General features: G+C 41.6%; 1 long non-coding RNA gene across 1 annotated transcript in view; it reads left to right on the forward strand.

Moving 5' to 3' along the window:
* Positions 1-25966, forward strand: part of LOC122799165 — a 106023-nt gene that overhangs the window by 66437 nt on the left and 13620 nt on the right. Inside the window, exon 2 of the long non-coding RNA XR_006364432.1 lies at positions 14525-14597. This is a non-coding gene — a long non-coding RNA (uncharacterized LOC122799165). The remainder of the gene's footprint in view (positions 1-14524; positions 14598-25966) is intronic.

Raw genomic sequence — 25966 nt, forward strand, 5'->3', positions numbered from 1 at the left:
AACCCACCTCATATTTGCCCTTCTATAACCCCTTATTTTCTCATTACTTACCTTCCCCCATTCTCATTATGTCAACCCCTGGCTTACTAAAACTCTCTAATTTCCTCCTCTTGCCCATAATTGTTTCCACTCTACTTCTATCTCATAGCCTCACAGGCTATGAATTCCTAACCTCCTTTCAATTTCAACACCCCTTTAAATGAACTTCCCCTTTCTATCTATCATCCTCACAAACCCACAGTAACATTACATCCTCATCAGCCTACCTTCTCCCACAGTTTCACAGATTAAACCATATTAAGTATTTCCAAACAAGAAAAATAGACCCTATTTTATGTAAACTAGCAAAACTTTCACACAATCCTCAATACCTACTACTACACGGCGACATTCACCCAAACCCAGGGCATGGTAATACCTTCCCTGACTCCCATTCTTCCTTCACCTCTATTTCCCATACCCCCTCTTCTTCCTCAAACTCTCTTCTCATTGCAACACCTCAATATTCGTAGTTTAAATAACAAAATTACCCAACTTCATGCCCTACTAGACTTACATTCCTTTGACATCCTATGTCTCTCAGAAACCTGGCTCAAACCAGTTACTAAAGACAATATCATCCCTCCAGGTTATAACATCCTTAGAATTGACCGTCCTAACAAAAAGGGTGGGGGGGTAGTGATAGTGTTTAAATCTGAACTATAGGTAACTTCACTAAACACTCAACCTCCCTCACATAGCAATGTTGAAATCTTAATATCTAAGCTCCAAATTAATGCTAATAAATCTATATACATCATTTGCTCTTGCATCCTCCCAGGCAACAACATAGGTACTCTTGAAAATATCCTTAGCTGGCTTTCCACATCATTCCCACAAGAAACCATTTTCCTTGGAGACTTTAATATTGACTGGAACTGTTGTATTTCTGACAAACCTCCATCTCACATTAATCTCTATGGCTTCTATCAAACTATCACTGACCCTACCAGAACCCATAAACCCAGCAACAAACAAAACTACCTTAGACTGGATACTAGTCAACAATAACCCCCAATCTTACAAAATAGGCATACTTCCTGATATTAGTGACCACTCTCTTACCTATATAACTAGACAAAAAAATCACCATTCCCACTCAACTAAACTTTAGAACCACCCGGAAAAAAAAAGAACCTGAACCTAGGTAACTTTCAAGCAGAGCTAAAAGCCTGCAATTGGTCACCCCTAAAATATCTACCTCTCAATGAAGCAGTCTCTTTTTTTAACAATACATTCCTAAAAATCCTTGAGCACCATGCCCTCTTTCGTACTATTAAAATTAGGAACAAACCTGCTCTTTGGCTCTCAAATGAGAAGACAAAAAATGAGACTGAGAAATAAAATCTGGAATATATGGAGAAGTACCAAAGACCCTATTGATCATTTAAACTTCAGACAGCTCAGGAATGCCACTAAAAATCAACATTCCTCGATAAAAAAAAAACTATTACCTTAAATTCCAACAAACCCAATATCTAAACCCAAAAAATTCTGGTCAGGATTAAATAGGTTACTCCATCCTGGACAAGCCAAAACACCAACCCCCTCTAACTTGACTCATAATTCTCCCAACCAAATTGCTGATATTTTTAACAAATGTTTTTCAGAAACTGTTCGATCTTTAGCAAATACCTTACCACCTGTTACCACCACTGACTCATCCTTGCCAACCACCCTACCCCAAGTATTACAACTGCAGCCTGTCCCAACATCTCTCATACACTCCCTACTTCTTAAGCTTAAACCATGTACTCCATCAGCTGACCTCCTCCAAGCTGAATACCTTCAAATGGCAGCTGGAGTGCTTGCCTACCCTGTTTCCATCTTAATTAACAGAACCATTACAGAAAGTTCCATCCTATCCCTCTGGAAAGTCTCATGTATTATTCCACTGCATAAGGGTGGGAACTCAAATGAACTCTCAAACTTCCACCCCATAGCCCTACTTTCCCCCTTAACAAAAATTATGGAGAGGTGTATTCACTGTCAGCTACTTGATCATCTCCTCCAAAACCACCTGCTAGTTGACTGCCAGCATGGTTTTAGGCCTTTCCATAGTACTACAACTGCTCTACTATCCTTTTCTGACTGCATTAATAAAAATCGTAACAGCTTACTGTCCTCAGCCCAAATTATTGATCTCTCAAAAGCATTTGATATGGTTAATCATCAGTTACTGTTAAACTTACTCAAATCACTTTCACTAGATACCCAGACAGTTAATTGGTTCAAGTCCTATCTAGGAAATAGACAACAAGCAGTCCTCTGGGAAAATAAACTATCTACTCTTCTCCCTATAACTCTTGGAGTCCCACAAGGCTCTATTCTGGGACCCCCACTCTTCGCTATTTTCATAACTGATCTGAAAATCTCCCTTCCACAAACCACCTGCATACAATATGATGACGACTCGACATTAATATGTTCAGCCTCCTCACCTGCTGGACTTCATTCGAGTACCCAAGCAGTAGTTACCTTAGTTGAAAACTGGTTCCATCAATGCTGTCTCCTCTTTAACCCCAACAAAACTAAATTGGTACTATTCTCTCCCACTCAGAAGTCTCCTGCTATCAACTTCACAATTACATCTAATAATGGCACTACAATAGCTCCAGACACAACTACCAAACTTTTAGGTGTAATAATTGATCATAATCTAAACTTTGACACACATATCAACCTAAGTATTAAATCATTAATAAAAAACTTGGTTTCCTGTACAGATTTAAACCCCATCTCACACCTCTAGCTAGGACTGCTATTGCCCAAACTCACTTAATCTCCACCCTTTTCTATGCATCCCCAATCTATACCAACTTATCCAAAAATAATCTTCATAAGTTGGAAACGTCCTATAATAACATAGCAAGATGTGCCACTGGTGCCCCTTTTCGAACCCACCACTGCCAAAATCTTAAATTGCTAGGATGGCTGGAATTGCAAAGCCAGATTCTTTTCCAGCAACTTACTACTATACACAAGATCTTACACCATCCCACAGATATACACCCATACTCTCTACCCTTATCTGCCCATATAAAAATCTAACAACCCTTCAATCAGCTAATAAGGTACTAGTAGCTACCCTAAAGTCCAACAACAAATCTGGAGATAGCGTGTTCTCAAACTCTGTTGGTAACTCTGGGAACACTCTTCCAACTGAACTAACAGCCCTTTCTTCTACCCCACTTTTCAAGAAGCAATTAAGAATCTTCATTAAAGCCCAAATGGCTTTGCCCATGCACAAATCCTGACTGACACTTTCTGCCCTAGCAGGACCATTCTTTACTATCTGTCTTTAACATGCTATTTCAGGTGCTCTGATATTCTCTCAATTCCTACTGTAGTAGCTCATCTCCTAAGGTTTGGTAAACTTTATAAACAATTAAATGAAAAGAGGCACAGCTGTTCCACCTATAATGTATGAAAAACTTCATTGCACAAACCACAGAAGGTAGACTTCACACAAATAATGCTGCTACAGTTGTCTTGTACTTTTTCGTCAGCTAACTTCATCAGAATGAAGTAACCACATCAATTCCTCCCTATATATGCATTTGTAATTTAATTTAATCCAATCAAGTCATCCAACCCATTAAATACACTTAATTAAATGTGTGATGTCAAACTTTATAAACAATGCTACCCTGAAAAATAAATAAATAAATAAATAAAATGTTTTATTAATCCTTTTACTCAAAATGTTTAACTTATTTAGTCGGGTATGTTACTGTAACAGTACTATATAAATGTTCCTGTATTTGAAATGTTTTACCTGTCTGGCATTATCTGTATTGTATATGGTTAAGATTTCTGTCTTGTAAATTGTCTTAATGTGGAACTTTTCTCCCTGGACCTCCGCTGAAAATGGACATACATCCAGTCGGACTATCCGGGTCAGCAAATGTAAACTAACTAAATAAATAAATAAAATAAAATAGGTCTAGAGTTCCCTAGGTCAGTGGAAGCACCACTTTTTTGTAAGGGAATAGCAGAGGCCATTTTCCATTTAGCTGGGATGAAGCCGGTGCTTAGACTATGATTAAAAAGAGTACCCAATGGTGTTGCTAATTTTTGTTGGGGGCCCATGTAGGACACAGCCTGGAATGCTATCAAGTCCCATAGATGCTGAATTTTTTACTTTAGAGATGGTGTTTATGATCTGATCTTTAGAGATACAAGGTAGGGGACAGGTGCTAGGGATGTCATGGGGTATGTGTGGTGGGGAGCGAAGTTTTTACAGAACCTGTCAGCCAACAGGTTAGTTATGTCCACAGGCTCAGTATATATGGTATCATTAAATACCAGTTCTGCAAAAATCTGGGCCTTTCCTTTTAGGTTACAGATGTAATTAAAGAACACCTTATGGTTGTTCTTAGTTGAGGAATCTAATTTGGATTCATAGTTTGCTTTGGAGGACTTCACAAGAAGTCTTAATTGCTTGTTTAAAGGGACAATTCCAGTCTTTAAAATTCAGGTATGAATTCAGTCTGACGAAAGTAACACCCACTTTAAAAACTTAACACAATTCCTGCCCACAGTGTCATTTTACTTTTAATTATTTTGTACGTCGTCTTCCCCAGTCTCTTTTCAGTTCTCGTTGTCACGGAAACCGTCAGTTTGTGTTCCTATCACCAGCAACGCAAGTCTTATTTTCTGCCGCCATGACAATAATCCCTATACCTCTCAACCTATTAGTGCTAGATATCTGCACAAAGCCTGATGAAATGGGGAGACAAAGGCCCCAAAATAGGGACAGACCTTAAATATTGCTTTTATAAACTTAGAAAGTTGTTAGAATAACAGGGTTAGTGCTAGCATGCATTTTTCTGAACGATAAGATGCCTGAAGCTCAACCGTATGTCATTATTTAGTCACTTCAGTGCCAGACCATCAAAACAATTTGCCAGAAAATCACAACTTTTATGAGGAACAAGTCAATAATATGAGGCAAAAATCTGGACAGTTGAGAGGTATGCGAGTGATTACAGTAGAGCTGTGGTGCTGGACTCAGGAAAGCTAACGGTTGTCATTATTTTACAATTACTAAGCAACGCTGTTTAGCTAATGTAAAATACAAAAAGAAGGGAAAAATGTAGGCGTGCGTGTGTGTGCGTGTGTGTGTGCGCATGCATGTGAATGCGAGCGAGATCAATTGAGCCATTATTTTACACTTGCAAAGCAGTGCTTTTGCTGTTTAGTGAATGTAAAAGAAACATTAAAAAACAGAAAAGTGTATGTGTGTATATTTGTTTGTTTCTGAATGTGTGCGTGAGTGTATGGTTAATGAGTCTAAAAGAAACACTAAAAAACTGAAAGGTGTACGTGTGTATATTTGTTTGTGTTTCTGAATGCTTGTGTGAGTGTATGGGTGTCTGCATGGTGAATGACAGCAAATGTGTGTGTGTGTGTGTTGGGGGGGTCTATCTATGAAACTATGGAGGAAATGAAGAAGAATATCATGAGACATGAAAAAGGGCACTGAACAGATTAAAAGAGCATAGGCTGACATTTAACAGGGGAAAATGTGACTTTGATAAGAGTATACTGGAATTTTACTGATTCATTTTTCTCAGATAAGGGAAAAATCTCCAGATGCGGAAAAGGAGTATGGCTAGATCCAGTAAAGATAGAAGAAGTTTATAACATGACACTTTTTAGAAGTGCTAAAGAGGCAAACAGTCTGTTGGGCATGGCTATTTTCAGGTCTTAAGGACTTCAGCATATCAAAGCATCATTTGGACAAAGAGAAAGATATGCCTTTTATAGCATCAGACTAGCACTAACAAGTCATTGAACAGTTTAAGAAAGGCTTGGATACAAATTATTTTAAGTTTTACTCTGACGCTGAGTGCAAAACCATAATATAAGATGGTGCCAGCATTGTAGGTCTAAGTGCAGTTTCAAGTCAGATGTTTGATGGCAACCACTGAGTAATAACTTATATTAGCAGGTCATTAATAGAGTTTGAGGTATCCAGAGTAGGATGGTTGAGTACTTTCACGTGCACATATTTTGGAAGGATGCATGCTTACCATGGATCATAAATCCCTAGAAGTAGTATTTAACTATCTAAAGTCCTAACTGCCACTGTGGATAGAGAGAGGGGCTCTAAGTCTGCTTCCATGCCAGTCTGTAATGTAGTCCACAAAGGGAAATGGAAGTATTTCCGACTATTTATCTGGACATCCAGTCAAATTCACAGAGAAGGGCAATTGATTATATGTAAAGATCTGTAATCGTGGAACTCCACACATCTGCTGACCTCACAAGACTGAAGGGTAGTGTAAGATGTCCTTCAAGGATGCATCTGCAGTCATAACAAATGGGTTGTCCTGCCTCAGGCAGCCCTTCGGTCGGCCGGATTCCAAAGTTTGGGTCTGGCCTCGGCTGATGTCGCACTTTCCCCGACGTCAGAGCTTCTGGGGTATAAAGGCATCAGCCGATGCCATTTTCCTCAGTCTTTCTTGCCGCGCGGTGCCCGAAGCAGAAGCTGTTCGCAAGTGCCGGTTGGTCAGATCCAGAGATTTCAGCTACCGAAGACTTCGAAAAAAGCTAAGTACCCCGTTGGGGACTCTTTCTTGCCTCAGCCGATGTCAGAAAAAGTAAATAATTGTTTAACTTGTGGGAAACAAATACCTCATAAGGATTTTCATTCTTACTGTCTTCCTTGCTTAGGCCCAGACCACGACGTATCAGCTTGTTTAGCCTGTGCCTCCTTCAACCGACGGACTCTTAGACGTCGGTCGGTGTTTGCAGAAGAATTTTTTGGAGCTGATTTTGCATATAAAATGCCATCTGAGACTCCAACTGCACATATGGCCAAAAAACGCAAGGAAAAGGACCGACACTCGCGGCCCGCGGTTTCGGCTGAAACCAAGGCTAGGCCTACCGCGAGTGTCTCTGTTTCGGCTGAAACCGAGTCCTCAGTTCTTACTACGACCGAAACCATACCTCCGACAACCGAGGCCAGAGAGGCCCCGGCTGAGTCGGCTACAGATATCCCTACCGAAGCTAGTGCTCAAGAATTGTCTGACACCATTCCTTTGGACATTTCTACTCCTGCACGTGGGGCAGCTAGGCCCCCAGCTTCTATGTCTATTAAGGCTTTCTCCAGGGATAAAGCTGCCAAACTTTCATAAGCTTTGCCTGCCAAATCTACTTCTCAGAGGTCTTCCTCAAGTTCTCAGATTCTCAGTCTTGCTGAGGACCTTATATCCTTAATTAGGGGTTCCCAACCTCACCCAGACAGGGCCTCCTAACCTCCACCAGACAAAAGGCCCAGGACTGATCCCTCTGAACCTCTCTCCTCTGATTACTCCACCGATGGATCTGATCATTCAGACCAACAGAAAGGGGCCTACTCGCCTTATGAGGATTCAGATGCAGAAGATTCTATTCCTTCGGCCTCCCCTCCTGAAGAATTTTCCTTTGGGGAAACTTTGCACTCCATGAGGGAGCACTTTCAATGGCAGGGTCAGGATTTTTCTGATTCTAGAAAAAGATTAAGGACATTTCTGCATTTGCCCCAGCATAGGCCCTTAGCCATACCACCTGTTCTAACTGTAATTGATGATGTGTATAATGATGTCAGTTCTGCCCCTGATTCTCTTCCCCCGACCCCTGCCAAACCTGACAGATATTACAGGGTCCCGGATTCTCACTTCCACCTCTATAAAGCCCATGCTGCAGACCCAGAAACTATTTCTCAGGGCCCAAAAGGAGTTGCAGCTGCTACTGCCAAAATCCCCTACCCTCTGAAAGAGAGTCTAGAGCATTAGAGAGATGGGGTAAAAAGGTTTATACATCTGCTACTCTTTCTGCCAGGGCATTAAACTGTCAATTTCATATGATACAGTACCAAGAATTTTGTTAGATCAGCTGAATAAGAAGCTTTCTTCTCCTGAACCTTTAGACCGTAAATCCCTTCAGGATTTGGTACACAATTCTCAGCAGGTCAGTAATCATTTCTTAAAATGTGGCTATGATGCACTGGAGGCTTCATTTAGATCAGCTATGACTGGAGCAGTAATTGTGAGGCATGCCTGGCTAAAAGAGCAATCCTTGCCAGACCATGTCAAGGCTAAACTCCTTGATGCTCCTATGGAGAAACAAAGTTTATTTGGCTCCCCTGCACAGGAGATTCTAAAGAAAGTTGAAGAAAAAGCAAAATCTGTGCAAACAGTAAAGGAATTTCTGCAGGTCCAACCTCCGAGGTTCAGCAGAAACTGGCCTACAAAGTATTGGTCCTTTCCAGACACCTCCAGAGCACAGAGGGGCAGGAATAGACGCCCTAGAGGCAGAGGTCAATCAAAGGGTGCCTACAGAGGCCGTCAGTGGCAGCCTGCCAACCAGAGGAGGAGTAGTACCACAGCTACAACTACAACCACTACCACAGGACAGACACAATGACTTGACTCTGATTCCGCCTACCAGGGATCAACTGGTAGCTCCCTTGGGCGGAAAGCTGGCTTTATTTTTAAGACACTGGCATTGCATTACAAAGGACCCATGGACATTGCAGACAATAGACAAAGGATACAGGTTTCACTTCCACACTTTACCAAAAAGAAGCGGAATGCCAAACCTTCCACCAAACCAGAAGGCAGAGGCTTTAAGACAAATCAACAATTTACTTCAGATGAAAGCGATAGAAAGGGTACCATCTATGGAACAAGGCCAAGGATTTTACTCCAGACTATTCCTTGTACCAAGAAAAGAAAATCAATGGAGGCCTATTCTCGACTTGTCCGCACTGAACACATATCTCATTGTGCCAAAATTCAAAATGCTGACCCTACAGCAACTTCTTCCCATGTTGGGCAAGGAGTCTTGGCTGGTTACTCTAGATCTCAAGGAGGCATACCTGCACGTCCCTATCCGACCAGATTGCAGAAGACACCTCAGATTTCTTGCAGGATCAAAGCATTATCAATTCTCAGCATTGCCCTTTGGCTTATCTACTGCGCCCAGAGTATTCACAAAATGCCTGGCATCAGTAATTGCACATTGCAGACTTCAGGGAATTCAAATTTACCCATACCTGGACGACTGCCTAATACAAACAGACAACAAGACAAAATTGTTAAAGGACTTGGCCTATGTCATACACCTGCTACAGGCCTTGGGGTACACAGTCAACATCCAAAAGTCAAGACTAGTGCCATCCCAAAGGATAACCTTTTTTGGGTGCGGATCTGGACACAATCACTCAGATGGCTTTTCTCACAGAAGAAAAACAACAACAACTTCCAGATTATTTCATGACTTTGACAAGACAAACTCAGCTTACTGCAAGGAAAGTCTTGCAGGCCCTGGGTTTCATGGCATCCTGCATAATCTTGATCCCACATGCCAGGCTGCATATGAGGAAATTACAGTGGTACCTAAGGAATGTATGGTCTCAACACAGGCACAGTCTAGAAACCATGATACCAATCATTCCATGCCTTCAAAAGGAATTCCTGTGGTGGGCTCAGGCCTGCCAGTCCAACAGAGGGTTGCCTTTCAACAAACCAAAACCAAGGCAGACCATCACCACGGACGCCTCAGACCTAGGATGGGGAGCACACATGGAGGACAAATGTGTCCAAGGCCTATGGCCTCAAGGACAGCTAAGCATGCACATAAACCAAAAGGAGATGCTGGCAGTGAAGCATGCAATCGAGGCTTTCAAGCCATTCCTCCAGCAAGGACATCTGTTGATAAGGACAGACAACACCACGGTCATGTGGTACATAAACAAACAGGGAGGCACACATTCCTACCCTCTATGCTGGATGGCAATGAATCTGTGGAACCTATGCCTGAATCTCAATATCCAGCTACAGGCCAAATTCGTACCAGGAAAAGAGAATTCACTAGCAGACAGCTTAAGCAGAACTACCACGGATGCTCACGAATGGAGGCTGCATCCAGACATCTTCAAACTCATAACAAAGAAATGGGGAATGCCAGAGATAGATCTGTTCGCCTCCCCACTCAACCACCAAATGAAGAAATTCTGCTCAAGGACATACCACCCACAAGCCTGGAGGGTGGACTCTCTCTCATTCAGCTGGAATGCCTTAACAGTATATGCCTTTCCACCTCTCCCATTGATGTACAAGGTTCTACTGAGGATCAGGGAGGAACAGCCAAAGGTGATACTAATAGCTCCGGACTGGCCAAGACAACACTGGTATCCGCTACTGAGAAGCATGTCTCAGGCGAACTCATGGCCTCTACCCCTATGGCCTCTTCTTCTAACACAGAACAATTCCAAGACCCTGCATCCAAACTTGAAAACACTGCAACTAACTGCCTGGAAAATTCCTTAAAACCAAACCAAACTGTTTTATCTCAGAGGGTCAAGGACATTATCCTGGAGGCTCGCAGACCTTCCACAAGGAAAACATACTCAGCTAAATGGAAGAGATTCCTCATTTGGAGCACATCAAAGGGCACAGATGTCACAGTGGCAAACCTAGCACACATTCTAGAATACTTAGCAGAACTGTTCCACAATGGACTGTCTTATTCTTCCATTAAGATTCATGCTTCAGCAATTTCAGCAGAATATAATATGGATCCCCCTATCTTCTCTCACCCTCTTCTCAGACAACTTTTGAGAGGGATCAAAAATGTTAAACCTCCAAGGAGACCCCCTCTACCTGCATGGGATCTCAATTTTGTGCTGGAAAATTGACACTACCTCCCTTTGAACCAGCAGCATCAGCAGATCTACAGTTTTTATCTTGGAAAACTGCTTTCCTTCTGGCAATCACTTCAGCAAGAAGAGTATCCGAGTTACAGGCATTAATGGCAGTGCAGCCTTTTCTTATTTTCCACTAGGATAGTGTCACTGAGAACCAGTCCTACTTTCATGCCAAAGGTGGTATCCAGGGTATCCTTGAACCAAGCTATTCATTTGCCTACATTCTTCCCTAACCCACAGAACAAAGGAGAAAAACTTTTGCACACCTTGGATATACACAGACAATTACGCTACTATCTGGACAGAACTAAAACCAACAGAAAAACTGACCAACTTTTTGTAGCATATGCAACGGGGGTGCAAGGAAGAGCAATTTCCAAACAGACAATTTCATAATGGATAGGAAATTGCATTCGCTTTTGCTACTCCTTTCATGGGAAGACAGCTCATGAAAATATCAGGCCTCATTCCACAAAGGCCACAGCCACCACTACAGCTTTCCTACGAGGGGTGGCTACCAAGGACATTTTAGAAGCTGCTACTTGGAGCTCCGTGCATACATTTGCCAAGCATTATAATCTTCCTCTATACTCCAGATCCTGAGCAGGGTTTGCAACTGCAGTTCTGCAGGGGATCCTGACGACACCATCCTTCTCTTAGTGCCTCCTCCCCCAGTTTGGCTATGGTATTTTACCCATTTGTTATGACTGCAGATGCATCCTTGAAGGACATAGTACAGTTTTGTACCTACCATAAATGTAGATGTCCGATAGGTATGCATCTGCAGTCAGGATTACCCACCCTCCTTCCCCTCAGTGGTATTCCTAGGGTGCTTACCCCTCTTTCAGCTAGCTGGGGGAATCTATTATGGTGTATTTGTTTGTTTGTATAAATGTATATATATATATTTTGCTACTGTTTGGAACTTTACAGCATTTATCCAAATTTAGCCTTCCTAGAGGGCACCTGGCATCTGGGGCAAGAAACACTGAGGAAAATGGCGTCGGCTGATACCTTTATACCCCAGAAGCTCTGACGTCGGGGAAAGTGCGACATCAGCCGAGGCCAGACCCAGACTTTGGAATCCGGCCGACCGAAGGGCTGCCTGAGGCAGGACAACCCATTTGTTATGACTGCAGATGCATACCTATCGGACATCTACATTTATGGTAGGTACAAAACTGTACTTTTTGAAACATGAGGAGAATAAATCTAAGATGACCTCCCTGCTAAGGCTAGCAGAAGCATGTTGGCATCAAGCAGGAATGGAAATCAAACTACAAGTAGATAAAAATCAGGCAGCAACTGAATGTACCAAAAAAACAAAAGAAAGAATATAAGGTGAAAGACCAGATGAGAAGACAAGAAATGTGGAAAAACCATAAATACAGTTGCAAGTACAGGAAACTACTGGAAGAACCTCATGTTTATCTGGAACGAATGCAGGAATGGTTAAGGAGAGGTGAATTTAAACCAAGAGACTAAAGGTTAATATTGGCGTCTCAAAATAGTGGGCTAAATACATATTGGTGTACAAAGTCCACTGAACATGTGGGAAAAACAGACAAATGTAGGTTTTGTGAAATAGAATTGGAAACAGTTGCACACCTTGTTGCTGACTGCGACATACTAATGGCAGCAGGACTGTATACTGAAAGACATAATAATGTGGCAAGAGTGCTGCACTGGGGATTGTGCAAACATTATGTTACTGAAGTGGCTGAAAAACACTGAAAATATGAGTCACAAAGCATCATAGAAAATGATGAAGTCTACATTACATGGGATCAGTATTACATGGGATCACCCATTGCCAACAGTTCAAAAGATAGATGCTAGAAAACCAAATATAATGGTCCAGGAAAAGAAGACAAAAGTAGCATTTATCATTGAAATTACCACACCCAGTGACTACAGTGTCCTGTGTACAGAGAGAAACAAAGTCATAAAATATCAGGATTTGCAAGCAGAAATGAGAGCAATATGGAAGAAAGATATCCAGATAGTTCCAACAATAGTAGGAGTAATGAGTCTTATAAAAAAGAGCATACAATCCTATTTAAATACGCTACCAATACATTCAACTTCATACGAATTGCAGGAGTCATTACTGGGCACATTGCAGGTGCTGCAAAGAGCACTTCTGGCTGACATCAGAGAGTGAAACAATACTAATTTCATGCAGTTTAATCGTACTTAGATTTAGGAATGGGGTCCATTCCCGTCATAGTATTAGAAACCCAAAAGATTTGGAGAAATTTAAAAAAAAATAAGGGCAGTATACAAAAAAAAGTAATTGAAGACCAAGTTAATGTGATTATGAAGTATGCAGTTTGAAGAACTTTGGCACTTATAGAAAAATTAAGAAAAAAAACAGAGAAAGTATATTGCAACAAGTTAAGCAAGTTTTGCAGTAACAGGACGTGGTATATAAAGAGTAAAGTAGATAGTAACACTTGTATGATAAAAAGGAATGAGCCATGCAAAAATAAAATAATTTCTGCTATAGGAAGGTATCTGTTAAAAAGGACATGATATCTGTATCTAAAGAGCTACAGAAAAGATGAATATAGACAGCACATGAAGCATTATTAGTGATTGTGAGAAAATAAAGCTATAGTCAGAGACAGCCATAGCCATGGACAAATGGGGCCCTTAGCCCTTCCAGACATTCCGTTGTCCCGTTACTTGGCTCCCTCTCTCTCTCCCCATTTACCATAATCACTGTTCACACCTGTCAGTATACATACTATTTTCTTCTTTACCTCTACAATGATTACAGACATTTGAATTTCATTTAAAACTTTTAATTCAGAAAAAAAAAACACTGACAGCCATTTCTAAATAAAATAAAATAAAACACTGACTAAAAACAGACAGCATGAGAAACAATAAACTTCTCTTCTCTTGAAACTCACATTTAGCAAAAATGCTTCTGGCTACCCATTAAACTGCAAGAGAAACACTGAGATTCATACTCAAATAGCATATAGTACCAACAGTGTGTTTATTATTAATTAGCTGTGAATAAATTGGACATCATGAAGTTATGTTTTGTAGTCACCATAACTGGGCATCTGTGTTGTCCATTTTCATTCTTCCTTAGTAATGGGTTTGGATCTGATCCTCAAATCTAACTCAGCTGCATATACTAGATTTCAGATCCAGCTCTCGAGCTATCCTTGGATCTGACACTGAAACTCTTGGAGATCTCAGATCCTGGGGCTCCAAAACCATGGATCGGATTGGAGAGGGAGAAACAATGGACTTAGTACGAACATTTGCTGATCCAGTATGGGATGGAGTTGGAAGAACTCTCATCTGGATCTGACCTCTGAGGAATTTATGCATAATCCTGTCCACATCTGCCTCTGTATATCAAATTAACTGGTAACTATTAGAAGAAAAAGAACAGCTTATTATGCTCAAAAGCCGAATCTATGTCTAGCCACAAAGGCTGCAAATGAGATCTGAGGCAATGTGGGATGGAGTAGACCATTATGGTAGAGTGAAGAGGACTGTCATTCGATGTCTGAGAACTGCTGTAGAAACCATTATTGGTGGGGTGCAGTTTGTAGGAGATGAGTTATAATCTGAATTTCTTACAGTATTTTTGGCTCAGTTGAGAACCCTAAGTAACAGCAGGAATTTAAAAAAAAAAATTTAGTGCATTTTTTTTTAAGACAGAGCTGATTGCATTTTGTGAAAAACCCAATGGTTCTGTTGAGGTATATGCTAGGGATAATAGCCATGCTTTGTTACATAGGTACTGGCTTGACTTTTCAGGGGATTACTCCAAAGATGAACTTTGTAGAAGACTGGTACCTGCGCACATGTATACAACTGCGAGATGTTACAGGTAAGTGGAACTTTATTCTTGAGAAATTGTCAAACAGTGATGAAACATTGATTTAAGCTCCTGTGTTAAATGTAGATACTGAGTAAGAAATTTGTATGACTTTTGCATTTATTACACTTTTGCTGTGAAGTTTTATGTCTAAGAAATGTAGTGATATGTCGGTTTAGTTTTATTTGTTTATTTTACATGTTCCTTATTTTAACTGTGATGTGAGTGGGCTGTTATTTACACACACGTTTTCCACCTCAGTTGTCTTAGTTTTATTTCAGCTTTTTTTTTTTTTTTTTTTTTTACATTGAATATGTTATGGTGAGTCATTTGGTTTTCTGATAGGTGGGAATTAGCCGAGTATTAGCTTGTGGTATGTGACTGTGTGTGTGTGTGTGTGTGTGTGTGTGTGTGTGTGTGTGTTTATATATATATATAAAATACACATGCACGTGCACATACACACACACACATCTATGAACCTATGAACATATCCTTGTAGAAACATTTTCCTACAGGTATTTGTGCGTGTTTGTCTGTACAATGAGTAGTACCAAGCTAGTCCTTTTGAAGGTAACTAACAGGAATGTGAGTGTTTAGCTGTAGCTTTATGGTGAAAGTATTAGTATTAATACTCTGCAGTTGACTGATTTAAAATTACAACTTTGTATCAGTCCCCATTATCTTGGTTATTTAGGAATGTCACAGTGGAACATGTAGGGTCTTGAGGTTTCTCACAGTCCTTCTTTACATGATACAGAGTAAAAAGGAGTCAGAGAAAATCAGCCTAAGCAGTGGAAGACTGAAATGTATGCTGTTTTTATTTTTGTGTAATTTGTATGCAGACATTCTCATATGAACTGTTATTCATTCATGACTGTTAATGTAACCATATTCTAAATATGTCTGCTCATAATGTAAAGCATTATAATTTTATCTTATTCTTTAGTCTCACATCCATTTCCAGATGCTTCTGGCTTTTTTTTTTTTTTATTGGTTGCACACTGCTAGAGGGTGGGGTGGCAGACATTTGGAAGTGTAGATGGTTACTGTGCCTGAAATGGCAAAGCAGGTCACAGGCTAGGATCTGTTGTTTTTGATCAAACTACATTCTAGGAGTAACCACTTTTCCTTACACACCTCTCTGCCATATATTTGATTTGATTACTTTACAGCAAGTAGCCAAAGACCCTACCATAACTCGGCAATGGTACTGTAACCTAGGTGGTTTAGACACAAAGAGCTGGTTTAAAAACACCATTTTGGACTCCCTAGTTATTGTGCGTGTATGTCTCTGTACATCTGTAGGGCATATCTCTCCTCCTCCCAACAAATTCCAACACATGTGAGAGATGCATCCATATAGCCAAACTGGAGGCTAAGCTCTCTCAACTCAGTACTGGCATAACCAGTCAGGAGGAGAAGGAAACCACACTCACTACAATTCCAGTCTCACACAGACCTACCAGGACAGCAAACCAAACACATAAACACACAAAAACATACACGGAGGCTCTAAATAAAAATCTGCCTAAGCAGCAGAGACCTCCAAAGCAGACACCCAAGCAACCACTACCCCAAAACAAAACACGCGCAACACATAGCTCACAAAGCTAGTGTGCCGAACAGTCACAGCCCTTAAGGCTAAACAACACACCTGATACACTTGTAATAGGTGACTCTATCGTCAGACACACTGACATCCCGCTCACCAGGCTGAACAAGGAGAAGGTCACGGTGAGCTGCTTGTCGGGCACTAAGATCCGCCACATAACACAAGCACTCAGGTCACTCCAAGGCAAGTACAAATAGCTAAGAACTTGGTTATATTCAACTGGACGTATAAGAGAATTTAAGTACCTTTATCTGCACTTTTTTTTTAAAAAAAATACAGTATTTAATTTGATTTAAACTGTGTATGAAGGAGTGTTGAAGGAATATTTAACTTAAGTTATTCTGCTCTTCAGTAACTTGAACTGAAGCTAGTGTTGGCTGAATTTTGTTATTTGCTAGTAATTACAGGTGTGGGGGTAGCCACATTCTTTGATTTCCTGTCCTTGCATATTTAACTGGTGCATGTGAAATAATTCCTGCTTTAAAACCTCAGCTTGGCCAGATAAGAACTTGGTTATATTCAACTGGACGTATAAGAGAATTTAAGTACCTTTATCTGCACTTTTTTTAAAAATACAGTATTTAATTTGATTTAAACTGTGTATGAAGGAGTGTTGAAGGAATATTTAACTGAAGTTATTCTGCTCTTCAGTAACTTGAACTGAAGCTAGTGTTGGCTGAATTTTGTTATTTGCTAGTAATTACAGGTGTGGGGGTAGCCACATTCTTTGATTTCCTGTCCTTGCATATTTAACTGGTGCATGTGAAATAATTCCTGCTTTAAAACCTCAGCTTGGCCAGCTAAGAACTTGGTTATATTCAACTGGACGTATAAGAGAATTTAAGTACCTTTATCTGCACTTTTTTAAAAAATACAGTATTTAATTTGATTTAAACTGTGTATGAAGGAGTGTTGAAGGAATATTTAACTGAAGTTATTCTGCTCTTCAGTAACTTGAACTGAAGCTAGTGTTGGCTGAATTTTGTTATTTGCTTGTAATTACAGGTGTGGGGTAGCCACATTCTTTGATTTCCTGTCCTTGCATATTTAACTGGTGCATGTGAAATAATTCCTGCTTTAAAACCTCAGCTTGGCCAGCTAAGAACTTGGTTATATTCAACTGGACGTATAAGAGAATTTAAGTACCTTTATCTGCACTTTTTTTAAAAAAATACAGTATTTAATTTGATTTAAACTGTGTATGAAGGAGTGTTGAAGGAATATTTAACTGAAGTTATTCTGCTCTTCAGTAACTTGAACTGAAGCTAGTGTTGGCTGAATTTTGTTATTTGCTAGTAATTACAGGTGTGGGGTAGCCACATTCTTTGATTTCCTGTCCTTGCATATTTAACTGGTGCATGTGAAATAATTCCTGCTTTAAAACCTCAGCTTGGCCAGCTAAGAACTTGGTTATATTCAACTGGACGTATAAGAGAATTTAAGTACCTTTATCTGCACTTTTTTAAAAAATACAGTATTTAATTTGATTTAAACTGTGTATGAAGGAGTGTTGAAGGAATATTTAACTGAAGTTATTCTGCTCTTCAGTAACTTGAACTGAAGCTAGTGTTGGCTGAATTTTGTTATTTGCTAGTAATTACAGGTGTGGGGTAGCCACATTCTTTGATTTCCTGTCCTTGCATATTTAACTGGTGCATGTGAAATAATTCCTGCTTTAAAACCTCAGCTTGGCCAGCTAAGAACTTGGTTATATTCAACTGGACGTATAAGAGAATTTAAGTACCTTTATCTGCACTTTTTTAAAAAAATACAGTATTTAATTTGATTTAAACTGTGTATGAAGGAGTGTTGAAGGAATATTTAACTGAAGTTATTCTGCTCTTCAGTAACTTGAACTGAAGCTAGTGTTGGCTGAATTTTGTTATTTGCTAGTAATTACAGGTGTGGGGTAGCCACATTCTTTGATTTCCTGTCCTTGCATATTTAACTGGTGCATGTGAAATAATTCCTGCTTTAAAACCTCAGCTTGGCCAGCTAAGAACTTGGTTATATTCAACTGGACGTATAAGAGAATTTAAGTACCTTTATCTGCACTTTTTTAAAAAAATACAGTATTTAATTTGATTTAAACTGTGTATGAAGGAGTGTTGAAGGAATATTTAACTGAAGTTATTCTGCTCTTCAGTAACTTGAACTGAAGCTAGTGTTGGCTGAATTTTGTTATTTGCTAGTAATTACAGGTGTGGGGGTAGCCACATTCTTTGATTTCCTGTCCTTGCATATTTAACTGGTGCATGTGAAATAATTCCTGCTTTAAAACCTCAGCTTGGCCAGCTAAGAACTTGGTTATATTCAACTGGACGTATAAGAGAATTTAAGTACCTTTATCTGCACTTTTTTTAAAAAAATACAGTATTTAATTTGATTTAAACTGTGTATGAAGGAGTGTTGAAGGAATATTTAACTGAAGTTATTCTGCTCTTCAGTTATTCCCACCCACCCGCCCTGTAATCTTAGTGGCATTGAAACTGCCCGCCCCTCAGCCTGCCTCTGGGCCCATCTCATTTGCTCACTCAACTGAGTGCAGTGAGATCATATTCTGATTTCAGGCACTCCTACTGTGTACAAAGAGAGCATCTGGGAAATAGAAAAAAAAAAAGCTTATTTCCTGCCTTTCTGGTTGTGGTATAGACTATTTGTAGGCTTCTGAGCCCCCAAGCCCTTCTGTGTTTGAGGGAAGCCTTCTAGCTTGTTTTTTCTTATAACTAGCCAGTTTTCTAGTTTCAGCACTCAAATCTGTTTCTTTGATCTCAGCACTTTTTCAGAAAAAAAAAAAAAAAAATTTCATCTGCTTTTACTGTACTTGTGTTTCTACCTACTTCTTTTACTTTTGCATCATCTTAAAATACTCAATTGTATTTATTACTGCTTGGTGTAACTCATTCTAAGCCTTTTGGTTTAAACACTTGGGCTTCGGACCAGTTAGTTGTTTTGCACTGAGAGGGTTTGTGGTCTGCACTGTTGTGGCAGAACAGGTAGCTTACATCCTTCTAGGTTGAGAACTGCTGATTGAGGGCTCAGTGTCTGTTGTTCTAAAAGTGTATTAATTCTGGTTTAAGCACTTGGGCTTTCAAGCCAGTTATTTTACATTAAGAGGGTTTGTGGTCTGCACTCTTGTGGGAGGAGAGGCTGGACTCTGCCCTTCTGAGCTGGGAATTTCTGGTTAAAGGCTTATAGTGCATGCATATCTGAACTGTTTCTTACTGAAGTTGGTGCCTTGTTTGCTGTGGCATAGACTGGATTCGGGCCTGCTGGATCTAGCTTTGTTTGTGTAACTTGAGCACTAATCCAGACATTCTCTAAAGTATTCAATGATATTTATTACTGCTTGGTTGTAACTTGATTAAAGTGTAGCTATCATTCAAGTCTTTTGGATTAAGCACTTGGGCTTCAGACCAGTTGTTTTACATTAGGAAGGTTTGTGGCAAGCACTGTGGTGGCAGGACAGGTAGCTTTCATCCTTCTAAGTTGGGAACTGCTGATTGAGAGCCCAGTGTCCAAGTGTATTAGTTCTGGTTTAGGCACTTGGGCTTCAGGCCAGTTATTTTACATTAAGAAGGTTTGTGGTCTGCACTCTTGTGGGAGAAGAGGCTGGACTCTGCCCTTCTGAGCTGGGAATTTCTGGTTAAAGGTTTATAGTGCCTGAATATTTGAACTGTATCTTACTGAAATTGGTACACCTTGTTTGCTGTAGCATAGACTAGATCCAGGCCTGCTGAATCTAGCTTTGTTTATATGCTTGTTGTTTGTTTGCTTGTTATTTCCCTGGAAGCTAATTCCACCTAATACGCAACTTTTCAGCGCTTCTGTGGATCACTAGTGATATCTGCATTGCTTACTGTACTTATTTCTTTGTTTCACTTGAAAGAAAGTTACTGTTTGTCGTTTTTGCGTTTAGTTACTTGTAACACATTGCACTCAAGTTACCTGGCACTTGCTCACTAAAGCAATTATATAAGTCAGCACTAAAAATTAAAAGCACTACACCCTCACTCCCCACTGGCCCTTGTTTTCAATTAAGGATTTCCCAATATTATTCTAGCATGTCCAAAGGTCAGTTGTCAATCTCCTCTCCGGTCCAGCTGGTGAATCTGGTAATCTTGAGGCAATGTTATAACTGCCTCATGTACATAGACAACCCTCTCCTCCTCCCACATAACACAAATACTTGCGAGAGATGCAGCTATTTAGCCAAACTGGAGGCTGAGCTCTCTGAACTCAGGACTGGCAAGACCAGACAGGAGGAGAAGGCAACTACACACACCACAAAACCAGCCTCACATAATGCTACCACTCCACTGAATCAAACACATAAACACACAAAGACATACTCGGAGGCTCTGAGTAAAAATTTACCTAAACAGCAGAGGCCTCCAAAGCAGACACCCAAACAACTGCTACCTCAAGACACCCCACAAGCAACACATAAACCACAAAAGCAGTGTGCAAAGCAGTCACAGCCCTTAAGGCCAAATACAACACCAAACATACTTGTCATAGGTGACTCCATAGTCAGACACACTGACGTCCCACTCACCAGGCTGAACAAGGAGAGGGTCACAGTAAGCTGCCTATCGGGCTAGAATCCGCCACATAACACAAGCACTGGTCACTCCACGGCAAGTACAAATATGACACAGTCATTGTCCATGCTGGTGTGAACGACCTGAGACGTACCTCCCTGGACTACATGAAAAGAGACATAGAGGAGCTCTCTGATTATGTAGCCCAGGCAGGTATGACCCTAACCCTGAGCAGTATCCTTCCTTCACCAAGAATGATGCCACAATATAGAGACAAGATGATCAGCTTTACCAATTGGCTTAATGTCTGGTGTCATTCAAAGGGGATCCAGTGTCTCTCTGCCTGGAATGACATGCTTGACAAGCCACGCTGCTTCGCAAGGGACGGCTTGCACCTGTCACCCTGGGATTCTGGATATTGGCTAAGGCTCTTGCCACCCCATAGTGCCTTTTTTAGGCAAGGCTCAAATTCTAAACCTACCACCCTAGAAAACAAAAATGGGAAGAAACTGAGGGTAATGCTGCTCAATGCCAGAAGTCTAAATCTCAAAATGCACGCACTTGAGGCCCTTCTCAGTATGGAGAACATTGATGTCTGTGCTGTATCTGAAACCTGGTTCAAGGCTCCTGAGAGCACCCCGGCACTATTAGGTTTTACCTCATATCATGCATTCCGGCCCCAAAACCCGGACCACACCACAAAAGGAGGGGGTGTATCCATATTCATAAAGGATACCCACACCTCCAGGTTGGTGGCAACGCACGAAGCATCGGAAACCATCCAGGTGCAACTAACCATAGGCAAAACTGCTCTACAAATTGTAGCATGCTACAGGCCACCCTCTCAAACTCAGGAACCCCACACAGCCTTCCTGAAGACACTGGAGGTTATAAATGTATCTCCAAACACCATCATATTGGGTGACTTCAACTACCCGAATATAGACTGGGAACATTACTCAAGCCCTAACTTTCTAGCCCAACGGTTCCTGGAGTTCATAAATTCAAATGCCATGGAACAGCTAGTCACTGTTCCCACGAGAGGAGAAAATATACTAGATCTCATTGTCACAAACATGGGGACAAAATGCTCCACACGGAAGTATATCCCTCATTGGTGAGATCTGATCATAAACTAATCTCACTGGAAATCCACATCCCGCCCCACCCCAAACAAAAAGACCATAGTGAAGAACTTCTCTAAAGCAAACTTCACACTACTCAAGACTGGTGTGGTATCCTTCAAGGCCCCTGAGCCAGTGGAAACCACAACCCAAGCTGCGGAAGCCCTTACAAATGCCTTCTATGAACACCTCCAGGACTGCATGGATCAGGCAATCCCAAATAAAACCAAGACTCTTTCCACAAAGGGCAACGTCCAGTCTGGTGGACCCCAGCCATTAACAAACTTTACAATAAGAGGAGAAAGCTATTACATGATAGAACAAAATCCATAAAAGGGAAGTCACCCTGATCATTATTAGTAAAAAATACGAGCACTCATAAAATCAACTAAGGCCAATTTTGAGAGAAAAATTGCCATGGATTCAAAGGACAATCATAAGGCCTTTTTCAGCTATGTTAGGAACCTGGTTGGAAACTCCCAGATATGCTCAGAATTAGTCCAAAATGATACAAAAATCACTGAACCCACAGACATTGCCAACATACTGGCAGACAGGTTCAGTGCAAACTTCACCCCCCTGTCCCCCCCTAAAGGAGAGATAACTATCCCAGCCGAGTGTAGCCTCCCGGACATCTCAAATGCGCAGGTGAAAGCTGCTCTCTCTAAAGCTAAAAACACAGCATCAATGGGACTGGATGGTGTCCCCGGCTGTGTGCTACACGAGCTAAATGAGGAATTAAACCCGCACATAAGGCAGCTGTTTAATCTCAGCCTTACCACAGGATACGTGCCCAAGGAGTGGCGTTCGGCAACTGTTGTCCCACTCCACAAAGGCGGCGCCTCTCGGACCCTGGTAATTACCGCCCCATAAGGTTAACAAGTCTAGTCTGCAAAGCTATGGAGAGGATCATAATGGAGCTCATAAACAAAGATATAGGGACCTTGCAGACATTGGACCCGACCCAGTTTGGCTTTGTCAAGAGAAGATCATGCCTTTTGAACTTGGTCGACTTCTTCGAAACAGTCACCAAGGCCATTGATGAGGGAAAGGCAGTCCATACAGCCTACCTTGACCTTGCAAAGGCTTTCGACACAATACCCCACTCGGGTATTGTAGAAAAACTTACCAGCTTAAATGTAAACCCATATGTCACAAGATGGGTTGCAAACTGGCTTAAGGACAGAACCCACAGGGTTAGAGTTGCTGGCGCTGTCAGACTCCAAGCCGGTCACAAGTGGTGTCCCACAGGGCTCGGTCCTTGGCCCCCTATTGTTTGGCATCTACTTCTCAGAAGTACAGGCCAACATGGGAGGACTTTGGCTGACAAAGTTTGCAGACGACTGCAAACTGGGCGCCATAGTGGAAAGTGCATCGGACACGGATATCCTTCAGAAGGGACTCACGGAAACAGATAGCTGGTGCCAGAGCCATGGCCTGTAGTTAAACGCCAAAAAATGTATAGTCATACCCTTCGGGAAAAATAAGGTAACCCCAAGCTACCATATAGGTGGCAATCCACTAAGCACAGAAGAGGTTATCAGGGACCTGGGGACCCAGGTTGACAGTGGCCTTTCTTTTGACACTCACGTTGCTGAAGTGGTTAGAAAGACCTTCTACATTGCCCACCTGATCATGAAGGGATTCACATCCAGATCTAGTGAGGTCATTGTTCCCCTGTACTCTTCACTTATCAGACCAATGATAGAGTACAATGCCCCATTCGGGATGTATCTCACCCGACATCTGCAGCAATTGGAGAGACCCCAAAAGTTCCTCACCAAAAGGATAAAGGGACTCCAAAATCTGTCATATGCTGCCAGATTGAAGAAACTCCAGCTCTATTCAGTCGCATACCGTCTGCTCAGAGGTGACATGTGCCTGACATACAAGGCCATGTCCAACCCGGAATTAATGGACATGCTCCACCTCAAAAATCCAAATCCACCAAAACCACTAGAGCAAGCGACTTAAACCTTAGCACGGATATAAATAGGACGTGCTGGAGGGATAGATTTATCACTCAGAGACTCCCTATGCTGTGGAATAAAATCCCGGTCCATGTGAGGCAGAGCACCTCGCTGACTCTGTTCAAGAGAAATCTAAACCTGTGGATGGGAGATCGTAGGTTTACCCCGGGAATCATCTCTGTGTCACTGCTGGACAGAGGCACAACAAACTAATGGGCACAGTATTTTTTCATATAAGGGGTGGCGTAAGCCACAAAAATTTGGGCTAGGCTTATAAATGCCTTAGGGCAGATAGCCTAGTATAAACCTATGAACCTATGAACCTAAATATGACTCAGTCATTGTCCATGCTGGTGTGAATGACCTGAGACGTTCCTCCCTGGACTACATGAAAAGAGACATAGAGAAGCTCTCTGAGCATGTGACCCAGGCCAGTATGACCCTGACCTTGAGTAGCATCTTACCCTCACCAAGAATGATGCCACAATATGAAGACAAGATGATCAATTTCAACAATTGGCTTAAGTATTGGTGTCATTCAAAGGGGATCCAATGCCTGTCAGCCTGGGATGACATGCTCGACAAGCCACAATGCTTCGCTAGGGACGGCTTGCACCTGTCACCCCTGAGCTTTCGGATATTGGCAAAGGCTCTTGCTACCCCCATAGTGCCTTTTTTAGGCAAGGCTCAAAAGACAAACCCACCTCCATAGGTATCGCAAGGGATAAGAAACTAAGAGTAATGCTACTCAACGCCAGAAGTCTAAACCTCAAGATGCACGCACTCGAAACTGTCCTTAGCATGGAGAACATCGATATCTGTGCAGTAACAGAAACCTGGTTTAAGGCTCCCGAGAGCACCCCAGCACTACCAGGTTATACCTCATACCATGCTTTTCGGCTCCAAAACTTGGACCGAACCACAAAAGGAGGGCGAGTATCAATATTCGTCAAAGATACCCACACCTCCAGTTTGGTGGCACAGCACGAAGCATCAGAGACTATCCATGTGCAACTAACCGTGGATAAAACTGCCTTCCAGTTTATAGCCTGCTACAGACCACCCTCCCAAACCCAGGAACCCCACTCAGCCTTCCTGAGAACACTGGAAAATATGAAGGTCTCTCCAAACACCATTATATTGGGCGACTTCAACTACCCAAACATAGACTGGGAGCATTACTCTAGTTCCAACACCCTAGCCCAAAGGTTCCTAGAATTTATAAACTCAAATGCTATGGAACAACTTGTTACCACTCCCACAAGACGGGAAAACATACTGGACCTGATCATCACCAACATGGGGACTCTATGTTCCAGACCAGAAGTGTATCCCTCACTGGTAAGATCAGACCTTAAACTAATCTCACTGGATATTCACATTCCGACCCCACCCCCTGCCCAGAAAACCACAGTGAAAAACTTCTCTAAAGCAAATTTCACACTCCTCAAAACTGAGGTGAAATCCTTCAAAGCCCCCGGGCCTGTGGAAAATATGGCCCAGACCACAGAATCCTGTATAAACGCATTCTATGAACACCTTCAGGAATGCATGGATCATGCAATCCCAAATAAAACCAAGACCCAATCCTCCAAAGGCAGACGTCCTGTCTGGTGGACCCCAGCCATAAACAAACTATACAATAGAGGGAGGAAGCTACTAAATGATAGAGCAAAATCCCAAAAAGGGAAGGCATCTCGGATCAGTATTAGCAAAAAACTATGGGCACTCATAAAATCGTCTAAGGCCAGCTTCGAGAGAAAAATTGCACAGGACACTAAGGATAATCACAAGGCTTTCTTTAGTTATGTTAGGAACCTGGGTGGGAGTTCCCAGATATGCTCAGAATTAGTCCAAAATGACAAGAAAATACACCGAACCCACAGACATTGCCAACATCCTAGCCGACAGGCTCAGCGCAAACTTCTCCCCCCCCCCCTCCCCACCAGAAGGGCAAATATCTATCCCAGCAGAGTGCTGCCCCCCTGACATCTCAGATACTCAGGTAAGAGCCGCCCTCTCCAAAGCAAAAAACACAGCATCAACGGGACCAGATGGTGTCCCGGACTGCGTCCTACATGAACTCCAAGAAGAGCTAAACCCAAACATAAAACTGCTGTTTAATCTC

Source organism: Protopterus annectens, chromosome 4.part0, assembly GCF_019279795.1.
Source record: "Protopterus annectens isolate FY-2018-M chromosome 4.part0, PAN1.0, whole genome shotgun sequence".
NCBI lineage: Eukaryota > Metazoa > Chordata > Ceratodontiformes > Protopteridae > Protopterus > Protopterus annectens.